At 34.7% G+C, this 19,576-nt stretch overlaps 1 long non-coding RNA gene across 1 annotated transcript in view; it reads left to right on the plus strand.

Annotated features, from left to right (window-relative positions):
- The window catches only part of LOC118978257 (uncharacterized), a 155,076-nt gene that overhangs the window by 20,000 nt on the left and 115,500 nt on the right, over positions 1-19,576 (plus strand). The window contains exon 2 of the long non-coding RNA XR_005064678.1: positions 2,778-2,873. This is a non-coding gene — a long non-coding RNA (uncharacterized LOC118978257). The remainder of the gene's footprint in view (positions 1-2,777; positions 2,874-19,576) is intronic.

Below are 19,576 nucleotides of genomic sequence, written 5' to 3' on the forward strand. Positions count from 1 at the left end.
GGGATATTTATATATAATACATAGAGTTGATTTTTAATTTAAGTAGGCAAGGATCACTTGTGTAGTAGATTGTGTTCACATAATATATCCCCCTGAAATGAAGTTAAACTCTTACCTCTCACTTTTGTGTATGTAAATGAACCTATCTCAAGTAGACATGGTGAAGTATAATTCTCTAAGAGTTGAACAGGTTGGATTAGACAAAAATGATGAAACATTACATTTAATCTCAGGAAACTTAAAATTTTGAAATGCATGTATACCAAAATCTGCTTTTATTAAGATACCTCATAGAGCCGTGGCTGGTGTAGCTCAGTGGCACAGAATCGAGGTTCGATTCCCAGTCAGAGCACATGCCTGGGTTGCGGGCCAGTTCCTGGCAGGGGACTCACAAGAGGCAACCGTACATTGATCTTTCTCTCTCCTTCATTTCCCCTCTAAAAATAAGTAAATAAAATCTTAAAAAATATTTTTAAAAAAAGATACCTCATAGAATAACTATATTTCTAAAACTCTAATAAAATTAGCTATTTTGATTAAAATCTCAAATTACTATGACAGAAAAATGCATTCTAGAATCAATTATTTTTTGTTTGTTAAATAACAATTACTCATTATTTTATCTAACATGTTTCTTCTCTTGTCCCTACAATTCCCATTCTCTTTCTTTTGAAACCTGTAATGTCCAGGCCATTTAACTTTTAAAAAATCATAGACTTTATATTCTAGAAAAGTTTAGGTTCACAGAAAAATTGAGCTAAAGATAGAGCTTTTCCATTCACCCCTCGACCTTTCACAAGGCAAGACCTCTCACACTACTGACATCCCAAACCAGAGATACATGTTTGTTACAATTGAAGAAACTGTACTGACACATCATTATTTGCCAAAGTCCATACCTCACATTAGAGTTCACTCTTGCTGTTGTGTTTTCTGTAGATTTGGAAAAATGTATCCTGACGTGATACTATTACAATCACTGCTGTTAGTGTTTTATAGTTTGCCTTGTACAGAACGTTATATAATTGAAGTCGTACACTGCATATATTTTTCCAAATTGGTTTCTTTCATTTAGTAATATGCATTTAATGTTGTTCCATGTCATTTTGTGGTTAATAGCTCATTTCTTATTACTGAATAACATTGCATTGTTTGAATATACCACCGTTTACCCATTCACCTATTGAAGGATGTCTTGTTTGCTTCTCGATGTTGACAATTATGAATAAAGCTGATCTAAATATGTGTGTGCAGGTTTATATATGGCCATAAGTTTTCAATTCATTTGGGTAAATACCAAGGAATGTGATTGCTGGCTCTTAAGACTACTTTTGTAACAAACTGTCAAACTGTCTTCCAAAGTGTGTGTACTAGTTTTTATTGCTAACAGCTGTGGATGAAAGTTAGTCATTTTATTTTTATCTAGTGCTTTTTAAAATGGATTCTGCAACATATTTCTCTCCCTTCCTCTGAACTCATCCAGCACTCTGTACCCCTATTCTGACATTTGTCATACTCTCCCACACTTTGCGAGTGTGAACCCCTAAGAGCAGGACATAGATATGTTTCCAGCACCTTACAGTACATCATTTACTATCTTGAAAATTAAGTGTTCTGGTACTTGTTCAATGAATGAAGAAAGTACAAAGTTTGGTGTTTCAGACTGTCAAATGGAGCATCTTGTTTTACAAATCTATGAATTATCACAAGGTCTTTTACTAGGCTCAGAATCAAACAATTTGTGCTATATCTACTAATAACATTTTTTATTTGATCCTTAGCAATTAGTTTGTGGGTTACATACATGGTTGATTCATGTTAAAAGAAATTTCATTTGATTCTTTAGCCCAGCTCTTCAGCTGGAAGAAACAAAGTGCTTGCTGTGATACATGCTGAGCTTTTACAAAACAATTCCTAATGAGGTTATTATATACCTTTGACATTTTATTTTCAATCAGAGTGAAGGTCATAACTGAAGGTAACAAAGATTCTGTACAGTAAATAAATAATGCTATTATTTTTCAAAGAAAATGAAATATTGCTAACCTGTCCATAGCCTCTTGCTGGCTAAAAGTGTTTGCTATGCCTACTTTTGATACTTAAACAGCATTTTCTTTCCATATCCTAGATTTTGGAATTAAAAGGGGAGTACACCTAGTTTATATGTCAGGGACAAGACAAATATGTGCTTTTCATGAATTTTGTGGTATTGCGTTATTTGCATTTTTATTTTTTCAGCCTTTAAATTGACTTATTTATCGGCTGTTATTTGTTTGGTTGAACTAGTATTTATTCTGTTAATTTGGTGAACTTTCTTCTGAGATTGGAAGTTTTCTTAATTGTATATATTCAGAGTCCTCAGCTCTCTCACATTTGGTATTTGCAATGTGAATTTATCATTACAAAGAATATGTCAAAGTGATTTTTAAAACTAATTACCTGGATTGTGATAAAACAGTGAAAATTATGCCCTTGGGAACACAGTATACCAAAGAGATTTTTAAGTGCTTTCACATCATTCATCAATATGCAACCAGGGATCAATTTATTAAATTTGTACTGCATCAAGACAATTTTAATGTATAAAAATTTAATGTTTAAAAAGTATTATGAAACAGGCAGACTTCAAATGCCAAAACCCATGTTAAAATGATCACTTCGTATTCTCATCTACTTAACATATTTTTTGAAGCTAAACATTTCAACTTTTGTGACTCATGAGTTTTAAAAACTCAACATGAAATATGTGCCTAATATAAGATGTATTTTCATTTCAGATGAGCTCACGAATTCATCAGAAACCCGATTGTCTTTAGAAGACCTATTCAGAAAAGACTTCATGCTTCATGATCCAGAAGCTCGATGGATCAATGGTATGTGTGTACCTTTCTATATGTTATATTTGTTCTGAGTTCTATGTAATTAAAATCAAAGCAAATAATGGTGTTTGTAGTTAATATTTTAATCAACATTATTCTTCAAAGATTACATATGCCATTTAATCAGAAATGAATATCTTGGCTTACATGAGAGGAAACCATTTATTTCCTAAGATAGGTCATCAATGGAAATATTCTACAAACATCAGACCAATTGTTCCTTCATGAGTGTTATTAGTCTTGTGACTTTAAACATGTGTTACATCATTAGCATTTCTCTGGGTTGTTCTTCTTGTGTAAAGTAATAGATTTTGAGAGACTGCCTATGTATGTAGTTCAAATTTAGCAAACAAATTATTATAATGATGATGATGATTTCCTTCCTGGTGGCTTTGGCTTTCAATCCTAGTGCTACAGACTATAGAGGCTCTTTGCAAAGTTCAAATGATTTAGAAAAGACATGGAAGTATATTACACTTTGTCTTTTTCTGTCATGCTATAGAAACCACCTCAGCCCTGGCTGGTGTAGCTCAGTGGATTGAGCGTGGGCCTATGAAACACACGATCGAGGTTCGATTCCCAGTCAGAGCACATGCCTGGGTTGCAGGCCAGTTCCCAGCAGGGGACTCATGAGAGGCAACCATACATTGATATTTCTATCCTTCTCTCCTTCCCTTCCCCTCTAAATATACATAAATCAAATCTTAAAAAAAGAAACCACCTCCGCTTTCTTCAGGTTATTTTTATTTTATTATTTTAAAGTAGTTTTAAAAAGCATTTCAATTACAAAAGAAATAACCAAAAATATAATCACTAAGTGGCTCCATGAACTTTGGTTTGTTTTTGTGGAAGGTGGTAGTGAAAGTGATTAAGTAATCCAGTTAGAAGCAATGTGTTGGTGAATAGAAAGTCAGGTTTTAATTCCTTGACTATTCCAATTTGCCTGACCATATTAATCACCGTAGTCAGATAGCTATTAATCTTTGCCCTTCAATTTATTTTGACATAATATATTTGCTTGTTTCCAAGGCACAGAGTAGATTATTTTATGATAGATAAAATGAGCTTTGCCTTTTATCTAATAATGATTATCACACTTATAGTCCATTCTTCCCTAATACTGTAATTAAGTGCATTTATGCCTGCAAATTAAATGGTAATTTATGGAAGCTATAAAAATAAAGCAACTTAATTCATGAGGGCAGGAGACAAATCATACTGTTTACTTAGCATTGTTACAGTTCCTGGAGATAAGCAGGTGCTCAAGATATTTTTTGAATAAATGAATGAATGCATTGAATTGAAGCTCTAAGCTGTTTTTTAATAAACTAAGTTTCATTTGATTCAGTTGGGGATGAGTGTGTATCATGGTGATGGTATTATGCAGGATTTTCAACCAGTGCACCGCAAGAATGTTTAAAACATGCAATACCTGATTATTTAGTCAGGGGCTCTGACCTCTTTTCCCTTAGATTGTCAGATAAAATATGGCAACAACAGCCAACACAACAATAGTTATTTGGTGTGAATAAATCAAAATTATAGCTATTTTTGTCAGATTGGCAAAAAGTATATATTTTTGGTGTGCTACAGAGTTTTAGTAGTTAGTTTACGTGTTCCATGAGATGAAAAACGTTGAAAATCACTGGTATTATAGGTAGAGAAAGCAAGATGGCAATTTTATTAACTTATTTGTATATTTTCATTGGAATCATTTATAAATTGAGGAGTTGCCATTTTCCTTTGCACTATGATTATTTCAGATGAGCACTGTGACTAAGGAAGGCTAATAAAAAGGAGATATCATTACCAAACATAGTTGTAATACACAGATCTATCATCAGTCATTCTCCTAATGTGCTAGAGTAATTTAGTAAGTCATCTTTTAACTTGCTAACAGTTATTTTCTGTTGCTGAACAGGACAACAGAAGTGTGGGAAAATGTGAGTCATTATATTTGAAATGCTGAATAACATCTGTTTTGTTCACCATGATTTTGGCCAAGCTATAGAAATGTGTCATCTTTGACTTTGGAAAGCAACCAAAAATCATGGGCCTCCTCTCCCTTTTCAGGTTAGCTTGGATTACTTAAAGAGACATTTACTCTTGTGTATAAATGACACTTTGGTATTGAAATGCCAACGAACTGCATGGATATTTAAACAGTGAACTGCATGCTAAATTAAGCCATTCCATTATCTAGGACACACATTCTACTCTAACACTTCACAAGATATCAAAATCATATATTTGGAATTAATCATTCTAATCATTTTTAAGCAATTTCTTTATTAACTATTGGTAATCCTGACCTTGTGAAAACATTCTGGGGAAAAGCTGCAGTGTTATTATTACATTCTAGGTGAAACATAGAGCTACACTATTTATTTAAAATATTATATAAAAACAACCCTGTAAACAGCATTAAATGGAATTTTAGCTCTCAGAGGCTTGCAGTCTTTCTAAACACCACTGAAGAAATCGACTCACTGTCAGCACATTGTGTGCACTGGGCTGCTTTTCCAGTAGGGCTATAGATTTATGTTTATTAGCTCCTCTTATCCAACCCAGCTAAGTTTCCTAGCAATGACTGGATACTTGGCAAGTTTACAGGTTCCTCACATAGCCTCACTGTATTGGGAAATATAGTGAAAACTATATGAATAGACTATGTAACCTTGGACTCATTATCACGGATTGTATCTAAATGCAAAATGTAAGCTCTTTCTTCCTTCTCATGAGATGTCCTACCAAGTTTATTTATTTATTTATTTATTTATTTTTCAAGTACAGTATTTTGTCTATTACTCCCATCCCACACCCTGTGCTCCCCCACTCCCATTTCCACCCTTCTTAGTTGTTGTCTGTGTATCCTTTATATTGTTCCTCTAAATCCCTCCCCTATTTCCCCTGAAATTCCCTCCCCTCTTCCCTCTGGTCCCTGTCTGCCTGTTCTCTATTTCAGTGTCTTTGCTGATTCTTAAATAAAATACCTGTGAATGTCATTGCAGTCTTTGATGGATACTCATGTTCATAGTTAGCATAAAAACTGTCTGCCCCATACCTGCTTATATGCTTTATTTTCCACCTTTATAGCATCTTCTCCTAGTTATGTCACCTTGAAACCTGGAAGCCCATCTTGTTTAGAATTATGCATTTCCCCACATATATTTTTTTGTAATTGAATTTATTGTGGTGACATAGGTTCACAAAGCCATGTAGGTTTCAATTGTACACCTCAACAAAATATCTGCATACTGCCTTCTATATCCATTGCCCAAAGCAGTCTCTTTCCATCTTCATTTATCCCCCTTTGCCTACATACCCCTACCCCCACACCCTTTTCTCTCTGGCTATCACAACAGTGTTGTCTTTGTCTCTGTGTGTATATCTGTTAGTTTAATCCCTTTGCCTTCTTTCTTCCAGCCCCTCAACATACCTCTCCTCTGACAGCTGTCATTCTGTTATGTGTATCCAGGCTTCTGTTTCCATTTTGTCAGTTTATTTTGCTCATTAGATTTGGCATATAAATGAGATCATATAAGTATTAGTCTTTCTCTGCATGACCTATTGCACTTAGCATAATAATCTCCAGGTCCACCCATGCTTTCTCAAAAGGCAAGGTTTCCTTCTTTTTTATAGCTAATTATTATTCCATTGAGTAAACATACCACAGCTTTTTATGCAATCATCTATGATGGGAACATGGGATATTTCTAAGATCTTGACTATTGTAAATAATGTTGCAACAAACACAGGGTATGTATATTCTTTTGAATTAGTGTTTCAGGTGTTTTTAGATTTATTCCCAGAAGTGGGATTACTGGGTCAAAAGGCAGTTCCCGTCTGTATTCTTACTGACACTGCGCAAGGATTCCCTTTTCTCCACATCCTTGGCAGACTTGTTGTTTGTTGAATTATTGATTATAGCCCTTCTGACAGGAGTGAGTTGATATGTCATTTCAGTTTTCATTTGCATCTCTCTGATGATTACTGACATCGAACATTTTTTCATTTGTCTCTTGTTTATCTGCATGTCCTCTATGGAGAAATGTATATTCAAGTACTTTGCCAATTTCTTTTATTTTATTGTTCTTCAAGTATAGTTGGCTTCATTTTCACTCCACCACAGACCTGCCATCCCATTTATCCCCTCTCCCACCCTCAAACCTATCCCCTTTGGCTTTGCCATATGTCTTTTATTTATGTTCCTTGATGGACCTCCCCATTTTCCCCCATTATCCTCTCTCCCCTCCCTCTGATTACTGTCAGTTTGTCCTTTATTTCAATGTCTCCAGTTATATTTTGCATTCTTATTTGTTTGGTTGATTAGGTCCCACTTGTAGGTGAAATCATATGGTTATTTGTCTTTCACTGCCTGGAAAAGCATTTCCCTTTCATATGCTTTCCAGTTCCATCCATGATGTCACAAAAAGTAGGAATTCCTTCTTTCTTTTTGCTGCATAGTATTCCATTGTGTAAATGTGCCAGTTTTTTTTTTTTTTATCCACTCATTTACTAGTGGGCATTTAGGTTGCTTCTAGAACTTCACTATTGTAAATTGTGCTGCTATGAACATTGGGGACATAAAGGATTCTTTGGAATAGTCTGTGTAGGATAGGGGTTAGCTCTTCCTTAAACACTGTAGAATTCTCCTGTGAAATCCAGTCTAGGGCTTTTGTGTGTCAGTTTTTTGATTACTGCTTTAATTTCATCTGCTGTTACTGGTTTCTTCAGGCTTTCTTCTTCTTCTTCATTGACTTTTGGAAGATTTTTTTCTAGAAATTTGTTCATTTCACCTAAGTTTTTAAATTTCTTGGCATGCATTGCCTCATAGTAATTTCTTATGATCCCTTGTATTTCTGTGATATCAGTTGTAATTTCTCCTGTTTCATTTATGATTGTGTTTATTTGGGTCCTCTCTTTTTTTGTGAAGTTATTTTGTATAACTTCAAAAAACGAGCTCCTGGATTTATTGATTGTTAGAATTGTGCTTTTAGTCTCTATGCCATTTAATTCTGCTCTGATCTTGGTTATTTCCTTCATTCTACTTGCTTTGGGCTCTCTTCTTTGTTGTTCCTCAATTTCATGTAGTCGTAGGTTTGGGTTGTTTTTTGAAATGTTTCTATGTTTATAGGTAGGCCTGTATCACTATAAGCTTCCTTCTCAGGACTGCCTTCACTATGTCTCATAAGTTTTGGATTGTTGTGAGTTCATTTTCATATGTTTCCAGAAACTTTTTTATTTCTTCCTTAATTTCATTCTTGACCCATTCATTGTTTAATAGCATGCTATTCAATCTCCATGAGTTTGAGTTGTTTTTTTTTTTTTTTTCCTTTGGAGTTGCTTTCCAGTTTCGGTCACTTGTGGTTGGAGAAAATGCTTGGGATGATTTCAATTTTCTTGAATTTGTTGAGGAATATGTTGTGTCCTATTATGTAAACTATCTTTAAGAATGTTCCATGTGCATTTGAAAAGAATGTGTATTTTCTATTTGGGGATGAAAGGCTCTCAGTATATCAGTTAAGTTCATNAGTTGTTTTTTTTTTTTTTTCCTTTGGAGTTGCTTTCCAGTTTCAGTCACTTGTGGTTGGAGAAAATGCTTGGGATGATTTCAATTTTCTTGAATTTGTTGAGGAATATGTTGTGTCCTATTATGTAAACTATCTTTAAGAATGTTCCATGTGCATTTGAAAAGAATGTGTATTTTCTATTTGGGGATGAAAGGCTCTCAGTATATCAGTTAAGTTCATTTGATCTGGGACATTGTTCAATGCTGCAATATCTTTGTTGACATTTTGTTTGGAAAATCTGTCCATTTCTGACAGTGAGGTGTTAAAATCCCTTACTATAATTGAGTTGCTGTCAATACAGCAACTTGAAGTTCTCCAGGGTTTGTTTTATGCATTTGGGCGCTCCTATGTTAAGTGCATATGTATTTACAATGTTTATGTCGTCTTGATGCATTCTTCCCTTGATAATTTTGAAGTGACCTTTTGGGTCTCTTTTTATGGTTCTTTTTTTGAGGTTTATTTTGTCTGATATGAGTATTGCTACCCTGGCTTCTTTTTCATGTCCATTTGCTTGGAATATTTGTTTCCAGCCCTTCACTTTCAGTTTGTGTAGGTCTTTTGTTCTGAGGTCGATTTCTTGTAGGCAGAATATTTGTGGGTAAGGATATGCATGATTCTTTATCCATTCAGCTATTCAGTGTCTTTTGATTGAGTCATTTAATCCATTTACATTTAAGGTTATTATTGATAGGCACTTATTCATTGCCATTTTTTATACCTGTGTTCCTCTCTCTTTCACTGTTTTTCTTATTGTTCTTAAAAGAAACCCTTTAGCATCTCTTGCAGAGCTGGTTTGGAGAACGTATATTCTTTGAGGCTTCTTTTGTCTGGGAAAGTTCTTATTTGGCTTTCCATTTTAATTGAGAGCCTTGCTGTATAAAGTACTCTTGGGTGCAGGCCTCTGGTTTTTATTACTTGGAATATTTTTTGCCATTCCCTTCTTGTGTGGAGCCTTTCCATTGAGAAGTCAGCTGCTACTCTTATCGGGGCTCCCTTGTATGTCACTTCCTGTTTTTCCCTTGCTGCCTTTAAGATTCTCTGACTTGAGCCCTGGCTGGTGTAGCTCAGTGGTCGCAGGCCTGCGAACCAGAGGATCGCGGTTCAATTCCCAGTCAGGGCACATGCCTGGGTTGCAGGCCAGTTCCCTGCAGGCCAACTCCCAGCAGGGGACGCGCAAAAGGCAACCATACATTGATGTCTCTCTCCCTCTCTTCTTCCCCTCTAAAGATAAATAAATAAGTAAATAAAATTTAAAAAAAAGTCTCAGTTTAAAAAAAAAAGATTCTCTGACTTGGAATCTTGCCATTTTAATTATTATGTGTCTGAAAATGGGCCTCTTTCAGTTCCTCTTTATTGGGACTTTCTGTGTTTCCTGAATTTGTGTGACTTTCTCACCAGATTAGGGAAGTTTTCCATCATTACTTTTCCAAACAGGTTTTCTATCCCTTGCTCTTCTTCTTCTCCTTCTGGTATCCCTATTATATGGGTATTATTATATTTCATGTTGTCCTGCATTTCCCTTAATCCTTCTTCATTCTTTCTGAGCCTCTTTTTCTTTTCTTGCTCTTTCTGGGTGTTTTTTTTCTACCTTGTCCTCCAGCTTGCTGACCCTATCCTCTGCTTCATTGATCCTGCTTTTGATTCCTTCTACTGTGTTCTTAATTTCCAAAATTGTATTCTTCATTTCCTCTTGGCCCTTGTTGATAGTTTCTGTTTCCTTTTTCATGGTGATACAGTTTGCAGTGAGTTCGTTGTAGTTTCCCTGTAGTTTTTTGGTAAGAGCTCATGGAGCTTCCTGATAACCATTGCTTTGAACTCAATATCCAATAGTTGACTTGCCAATATTTTATTTAGCATTCTTTTTGCAGCTTCATACTTTCCTTTCATTTGGGGATTGTTTCTTTGTCTTCTTATTGTTTGTGAGACTCTTCTTGTTAGCTTCTGCTTCTTAAATTGATCTGTTTCGACTCCCTGGGTTTATTGTGTAAACTTCTATGGTAGAATACCTGTGAGATTCAGTGGTGTAGCTCCTTGATCTTCTTAGCTCTCTGGTCTTGGGCTGTCATTTATGTTTGTTTTCTGTATGTTTTGGGGTTTTGACTATTGTTGGATGTTTCTTTGGTGGGTGCTTCCCTCCAGCTGGTTAACTGAGATCACTCTGTCCACCACATGTTGTATTTTGTTGTGCATGTGTGGACAGGTTGCATTGAAGCTGATTCTTTTGTGTGTATAAGGTTTTGAGGATTCTCTCTTGCTCTTGTTCAGTTGTTTATTCTGAATAATTTCTCTACCCTTTAGTTGTATTTCCAGACTGATCCTTGGTTGAGGTTAGTGTAGCTTCCACTCCCTCCTTCACCTTCTTCCATTATTATTTGTTGGTGGTTCCTTTGTTGGTAGGTTTCCTCTTGTAGCAGACATCCTGGTGTTCACAGCACCCACCTATTCTTTTTCGTGGTCAGAAGGAGGGGGAAGGCAAATAGTTTAAGACAGTGGGCATATATTCTATGGTATTTAAAGTACTAACCTGCAGAGAAGACATAGGAGATCCTTGAATAAATGTAGTGTTAACTGTGATATTTCACCCAACTAGCTGGTTTTCAGAATGGGTAGAAAAAAGATAAGATTCTTGTTGTGGGGAGGGAGGATTGTGAGTTGGATCTAGAAAGCAGTGAGGTTGTGGGAGGTCAGATTATGAGGTAAAGTGAGAGTAACAAATCAATACTTTAAAAAATACAGTAAAAATGAATTACTAGAAAAATAAAATAACATACTCCAAGTATAACCCACTTTGTATCTTACTGTGTTCAGCAGATCTAAAATTATATTTCAAAAATATAATAAACTGAGCCCTCGCTGGTGTAGCTCAGTGGATTGAGCGCGGGCCTGCGAACCACACGATCGTGGTTTGATTCCCAGTCAGGGCACATGCCTGGGTTGCAGGCTGGTTCCCTGCAGGCCAACTCCCAGCAGGGGACGCAGGAGAGGCAACCAGACATTGATGTTTCTCTCCCTCTCTCCTTCCCCTCTAAAGATAAATAAATAAAAATTAAAAAATACTAATAATAAACTGAAATGTAATATAAGAAAATAATAAAAGGTTTTCAGATATTACTTTGAAAGTTTACAGGCAATTAAACAAGATTGTTGTTATGCTCATAAACATTTTTTCCAATAAGAATTAAACAAATATTGAAATAGTGATTATTCATACAAGTCTCAAATTTTGACCAGAAACTGGAATATCAGTAAATAAAGGTTTTAATGTAATAAGTGAGTTTACTGATTAAGTTTTTAGGCAATATATCCAGGTTAGATTGATGATAGCACTACTCACAGAGGATAACATGTATCTAGGCTGCTTCTATTTTCATGTTGTTTTTTTCTTGTTTGATTTTCTTTTTTTCCCCAATTTTTTTATTTAATTATTTTTCAAGTACAGTTTTCTGTCTATTACTCCCATCCCAGCCCACCCCCGTGCTCCCCCCTCCCTCCCATTTCCACCCTTCTCAGTTGTTTTCTATGTATCCTTTATATATGTTCCTCTAAATTCCTCCCCTATTTCCCCTGAAATTCCCTCCCCTTATCCCTCTGGTCACTGTCAGCCTGTTCTCTATTTCAGAGTCTTTGGTTATATTTTGCTTGCTTGTTTGTTTTGTTGTTTAGCTTCCTGTTAAAGGTGAGATCATATGGTATTTGTCCTTCAACACCTGGCTTATTTCACTCAGCATAATGCTTTCCAGTTCCATCCATGATGTTGCAAAAGGTAGAAGCTCCTTCTTTCTTTCTGCAGCATAGAATTCCATTGTGTATATGTACCATAGTTTTTTGATCCATTCATTTACTGACGGGCATCTAGGTTGCTTCCAACTCTTGGCTATTGTAAATTGTGCTGCTATGAACATTGGGGTGCATATGTTCTTTGGGATTGGTGTTTTAGGGTTCTTAGGATACAATCCTAGCAGTGGAATTGCTGGGTCAAAAGGCAAGTCCAATTTTGGTTTTCTTAGAAAATGCCATACTGTTTTCCATAATGGTTGTACCAGTACTTTCAGGGATTATTTCTATAGTTCGCTATTTTCAGGTTAATAACACTCTTGGTAGAGAAGAAAGAGATCAGGATGTTCATTTTAAGCTTTTATTAAAAAATGAATCAAGTAACACTGCATTTTAAATCTTATCTTCAACTATTTATCAGTAGCCAATTTCAAATAGACTATTGAAAATAGACTATTGTAGACTATTGTAGACTATTTATTTTTTCTTTTTTATTATAGTTTTCTATTACCATTTATTCCCCTTATACTACTTCTTGCAGTCACTGCACTGTTGTCCACATCCATGAGTCCTTTTTCCTCTTTGCTCAGTCCTTCTAACTGTTAACCTACCCCACCTTAGCTATCATCCTGTTTAAATTATTTTTTGATCAAAAATCAATTTTGGATTTTAAATGCATCAGGTTTACAGTGGCCATATTCATGTTAAATTATAACATCATGTAACAAGGTTCTACTCGGTATAGTTAGTCTGCTGCTGGCTCTTCCATTAGTTCATATGCTCAGTGCATGTGGCCTGTTTGCCACGGGTTTGGATTATGTAACCATGTTAAATTACTATGAGAGTTTCTACATTCTTATTCTCCTAAGTCACACCACTGTGGACCAGTGGCCAATACCTCTCAGCTGGCTAGAGTGGTTCCGACCTCACTCTTAGCCTGGCTCCTAGTAAGTAAATCCTGAGGAATAGGGATATTATATTCACGTTTGTGTCACCCTAGCAATCAGCACCCTGTCTAGACCCAGTGAATGCTCAACAGTTTAGTTAGCAAATGACATAAACTATTATGTATTTTTTGATGTATAAAGATGAGTTCAAGTGATCCACAATCAGCAGATAATTCATTTTAGTTCTTTTTCTCATAATGTGCATAGATTTTCTCTGATCTTTACAAACCTGCCCTTTTCAATGTCCCCCAGCATGGGAGCTGCACGTGCCTTTGTAAAAATGGCCAACTGGGATGAGTTACAGTATGTGAAGCTCCGGATTTAATCATGTTCTTATTGATCTGATGTTAGAACTAGTTGGACTTATCTTCCACCTGATATCCTGACATAGATATTTAAACCTGTTATCTTTAAATGATGTGTGACACTGTGACATGGGAGAATAGAAACACATTAAGGTGAGACAAGTCAAGGCCTTCCAGCAATTTTTTAAGCCTTCTGAGACTTGGTTTCTTCATGTAAACTGAGAATAATGGTTCCTATAGTTAGAAGTACAGTAGAAATTAATTAAGCAAAATATATAAAAAGCAAAGTTAAAAAAGGTAAGGGTGAAAAAAAGTAAAGGTAAGAAAGTATGTAAGTTTAAAAAAGCAAAAGTCTGGGAACTTGCAGTACTCAAGTCATAGGGATCCTGCATACTGCTTTTAGAAATGCTCTGGATACCTGATATTTTATTTAAATGCCTTTGGCAGTCTCATTTTTATGAACTGTGTCTAGGACATTGAAAATGAAAATTCACTGTTGTTTCTTCATGAAATAAATATAAAACAAATAATTGCAAATTATATATCAATATTAACATTTACGATAATTAGAGGGACTTATAACCTAGGGAATTGGACTCAAAATTAGGAAATCAAGTGACCCCAGCTTATTATTTTCAGCTTGTTTGTTTGACACTACTTTTCATGTTAAGGTTTTTGTCTATTAATTAAACGTGGATGTGTTGCCAAAGCTGTTGGATATCCATTCACAGGGAGCTGGTTGTGACTCTGATAGTGTTATTACTTACCTATTACTCTGTACTCTGCTCAGAATCAGACTTCTAACACTTATATTTTATTTTCTTGTACATATATTTTGTTTTTACAACCATAAACAAAGCTGATATTTAAGTAAGATGCAGATGAATACATAACTAAGATTTTAGAAGATAATTATTCTTTATTGCAACATAATTTATAAGGGTGAGTATTGAATAAATGCTAAATGTCTAAAAGTAGATATGTAGTAAATAAATTATTTTATATCTATTTAGTGAAATTCTATAAACTCGAAAGCTGATGTTTTGAAAAAACTTAATGATGTAAGAACATGCTCAGAATTAAATAAGTGAAGATAGTAGCCTACGGAATTAAAGGCATGGTATATTCACAATTGCTTTGCATTCATATGCAAAAATATCAAAGTTAAGTATGCCAACATATCAACTAATTTTCTTATAGAATGGTGGAGTTAATGTATTTATTTTTTTCTGTATTAACACTAAAAAAGAGCCTTCCCCCACCACCTTTGCCAATGCTGGGATGAAAGACATACAATGCTCCTTTTGTTTCAAGTCAAAAGGAGATAGAGGGCCAGAGAGAAACAGAGGGTTGGTACTGACCCCTGGAGAATGACAACACTCACAGTGATGGGTGGGGTGTTATGATAACTGCCTTATACCCATATTTCCTGTAAGGTTGAGACAAATTATTCCATGTGTTTTATGTTTTTCCCCTCCCAGTAATATATACACAGACAGGGCTGTTGAAATTATGACATCTCTTATTCCTAATTAATACCTTAAAGAATTGAAAATTAGGTAAAAAATATAATTAATTGTCATTATGGCTGACCTCCTTTTTTAGAGTATTATATTTCAAAGTATCATACTGTCAAAAAATGTATCATTTCTGCCAAAATTAAAGAAATGCTTACAAAACTATTTCATTAAAATATATTTTCTCGAAATTACCAAAAATGTTTTTTTTTATTTCTATATGATTTATATGTTACATTATACTTTTACCAAAGTTTAAATTAAGTTTAATCTATATTAAAAGTATTGGGTTGGACAGTTCCCTCCCCCCCCCCCCCCCCCCCCCCCCCCCGCATAAGATATCTCTAGTAGTGCTCATGTGTCTTTAATTTCATTCTAAACAATTTCGTTAGATTGTATTGGGACAGTTGTCATATCAGCATGCATTTAAAAACAAACTCATCAAAACTGGTGAATTTTTGTGTAACCAGTTTAATATTGAAGATGAAAGAAAATAAGCAACATTTTTGGCAAAGTATATTTTATTATTTCAAGAAAGATAAAAATGCACTGAAATGCATAAAAAGATCTGTGCAGTGTAAGGAGAAGGTGTTTCGGTGATCGAGTGTGTCGAAGTGGTATGCAAAGTTGCATGCTGGAGGTTTCTCATGATGCTACATTGTAGACTAGTTGAAATTGATAGCAATCAAACTGAGACATTAAATGAGAACAATCAGTGTTATAGCATGCAGGACATAGCCAAATAGCTCAAAATATCCAAATCAATGAAGTTATTGATGAAAATGAAAAAGGTGTATATTATTTTACAGAAAAAAACAAAACAGACTTTTTTGGTCAACCAAATGCTTTAAATTATACAATGCAATCTTATATTCTAATTGCAAATATACATTTATTTATTTATTTATTTATTTATTTAATTATTCTGTAAAGTATTCTCTCAAGCATAAAAATGTATTCCACCTAGGACATGCATGTGCAGTCTACTATATGACTTGTACTCTACAGGATTGTAATTATCAAAGTGAATATAACATAAGTCTATGTGTAGTCCTCAGTGTGCATTTCTTTCTGAGAAAACTATAGTGAAGTGTTGGAACACTTCAAGACCACTTTGTACTAAGATTATTTTGTATCAAGCAGGGTTCACTTTCTGCTTCTTTGAAGTCTTTTCTATCACTTTTTAATTGTTTCTTTAATACAGTCATTTCCATTTTCCCAACAACTTTCCCCCACCCAACCCACTCCAACTGCCCACCCTCTATCCTTCACCCATTTGGATTAGTCCATGGGTCCTTTATACGTGTTCTTTAATGACCCTTCCCCTTCTTTCTACCATTATCTCTCTGACCCCTACCCTCTGTTTTCTTTCAGTCTGTTCTTTATTTCAGTGTCTCTGGTTATATACTTCTCTTGCTTACTTGTTTTGTTGATTAGGTCCCACTTAAAGGCAAAATCCTAGGGTATTTGTCTTTTACCACCTGGCTTACTTTATTTAGCATAATGCCCTTCAGTTCCATCCACACTGTTGCAAAGAATAGGGGCTCCTTCTTTCTTTCTACTGCATAGAATTCCATTGTGTAAATGTACAACAGTTTTTTGATCCACTCATTTACCAGTGGGCACTTAGACTGCTTTCAGCACTTGGCTATTGTAAATTGTGCTACTAAGAACATTGGGGTGCCTAGGTTCTTTTGAATTGGTGTTTTAGGATTTTTAGGGTATAGTCCCAGCAATCAAATTGCTGGGTCAAAAGGCGAGTTCCATTTTTAGTTTTCTGAGGAAATCCCTTACTGTTTTCCACAGTCGCTATACCAGTCTGCATTCCCACCAACAGTGTACAAGGGTTTCCTTTTCTCTACAACCTCACCAGCACTTGTTGTTTGTTGCTTTGTTTATGATGGCTACTCAGACTGATGTGAAGTGGTGTCTCAATGTGGTTTTAATTTGCATCTCTCTGATAGCTAGTGATGCTGAGCATCTTTTCATATGTCTCTAGAACCTCTGTATTTCCTCCTTGGAGAAGTGTCTGTTCAAGTCCTTGGCCCATTTTTTAATTGGGTTTTTTGTCTTCCTGTAATGGAGTTGTATGAGTTTTTTTATATATTTTGGAGGTCAAATCTTTGTGTTTGAAATTTAAATCTAAATAGTTTCCTCAAAGAAAATATTTTTTAACATTCCAGCTTGTTTTAGAATGACAGTATTTATACTGAACACCAGAGAGAACAGGGAAAAGTATTTAGCTATAAAAATGAGTGTTAACATGTCAGCCAAAGACATTTTCTGGAAAATAATATTTTTATGCTTTAGCAATTCAATGATTACTTAAAGTATTTAATATAGTTGGAAATGAAAAACAAACATTAAGTTAGGAGAGATAAACTTTCATGTTAAACCCTACTTTTAGAAAAGGAACCTATATTTTTTTAAAAGAAAGAAAAAAATTCTGAGTGAGAGAGATGAAAGAGTTATGCTTAGAGTTTATCTACAAGCCTTATTGAGTCCCAGCTATGTTCCCTGCGCATAGTTTTGTGTATTTCAAGTGGAATTTTTTACATTTGAAAGATTTGCAGTAAAATAAGTGGTGTTCCCATGCCATAATGAATTGTGCAAACTTATGGTCAGTCTTGTCTTTGTTGGCCCAGGAATTAGGTTTGTCAACACAAATGTGGACTCAGTAGATACTTGACATTGACATCTGTCTTTTCATCTACATGTCCAACTATACTTTTATTCACTCGACATGTATGTATTGAGAATAGCAAACATCTTCTACATATAAAGATGAATAACTATAGTCCTTTTGCTCAAGGAATCTGAATTTAAAGGTTCTTCTCCCATTGTGCATAGTATCTTTACTCATATGTATGTGTTAAAAAAAATGAAATTAGTAATCAAACAGGAAGTAGAGACAAGTGGAGAAGTGCAAGAAATATTTATTCTGAACTGTGATGAGATTTAATTTTCTTTTCTCCAGAGTCAAAAACACATCTTGTTCTCCCTCACCATCTTCACTACAATGAAGGGCATACAGCAGCACATTTTGTTTTAGGAAATTATTTTTATTCTTTCTGCCTCTTCTTTATTTGATACACTTTTCACTTATATACATGAGTAATACAGGCATAGACCACTGGCGTGGCTGAAAAAGTAACATATAACTATGGGACCTAAAAAATTTAGAAACTATTTACAGAATAGCAGACCTGAAACATTAGAGAACAATTAGGTGATGCATTTGTGAAGTACTGTTTTGTTTTTTTTTTTAAAGTACATTGGAACTGTAAGAGATCAGTTCAAGTTAAGAAGAATTGAAATAGTTTTTGTGGAAGAAATGAAGCTCAGTTTCATTGTAGAGGGCACAAAAACCAAGGAGAAGGAAAAGGATATCTTTGGGAGAAGTCATAGGAATTAGCATAACATATAAGGTTAACTAATAAAAATGCTGTGTGCATGCATGTTTGTGTGTAAAGTTAATGGTGAAAAAAGTCCATCAACTCAGTATTGGCATATAATTAGTATGTTAATACTTGCTTATTTTGCTGTACTAATTGAACTTTGATCTCTTTTAGCAGATTCACTCTTTTATTCATAATTTGGAAGTAAAAACTTGCAATTGCTCTGATGATTATCAACTCTTATTTTTTGTAGAATTAAAATGGAAGATATTTGGTAATAGGACCTTCGCTTTACATAAACAGAATTCACATTTACTTTTCAACATATGTATTTGCATTACTTTGAAAAACCTTGTTTGGGAGGGAGGATGGGTATTAATTTTGTTTTATGGATGAGTAAGTTGGGATACAAAAGGTTTATTTTATTTTATTTTACTTTAAATTGTTGTTCAAGTACAGTTTTCTGTCTTTTACTCCCATCCCAGCCCATCCCCCCAGCTCTCCCTACCTCCCTCCCATTTCCACCCCCCCTAGTTTTTCTCCATGTGTCCTTTATACTTGTTCCTGTAAACCCTTTCCCTTTTCCCCTGAAATTCCCTCCCTTCTCCCCTCTGGTCCCTGTCAGCCTGTTGTCTAATATAAAAGGTTTTATTCACTTCTTTCCAATCAAGCAGTAATTCACTCGGACTAGAATCCAGATCTTTCTCGTGGTGTTGTTTAGGACACACTGAAGTGCAGAAAATGTCTAGAGTGAATGTTTTGTGTTGTAGTTAAATTAACATTTAATAATGTTTGTAAATTAATTAATAAAATACATCAATGATATAAATGAATATTAAAGGAGAGTCATATAAAATAAAGGTAGATTTTATTTTACTTATATTGGATTGTTAATGACTAAAATTCTTAGGTGATTTTAAGATAATGTAGTTATTTTATATCATTGATTATAACTGTAAAAAAAGTTGTGAAGCTAACCATAATAATAAACACATATTTACATATTAAATTTTGAATAAAAATTGCTTTCCTTGAGTCATGTTTTCTCTGTGTGTGTGTGTGTGTGTGTGTGTGTGTCACTCTGAAGGACTAACTTTACCTAATCAGGTTTGTCATGTAGTCATTTTAAATGAGCCATTGAGATATTTAGATGAAACACAATCAACAATTACAATTTTTACAT

This window comes from Sturnira hondurensis, unplaced genomic scaffold (genome assembly GCF_014824575.4).
Source record: "Sturnira hondurensis isolate 20B ecotype Veracruz unplaced genomic scaffold, ASM1482457v3 Scaffold0021639, whole genome shotgun sequence".
In the NCBI taxonomy this organism is placed as follows: Eukaryota; Metazoa; Chordata; class Mammalia; order Chiroptera; family Phyllostomidae; genus Sturnira; species Sturnira hondurensis.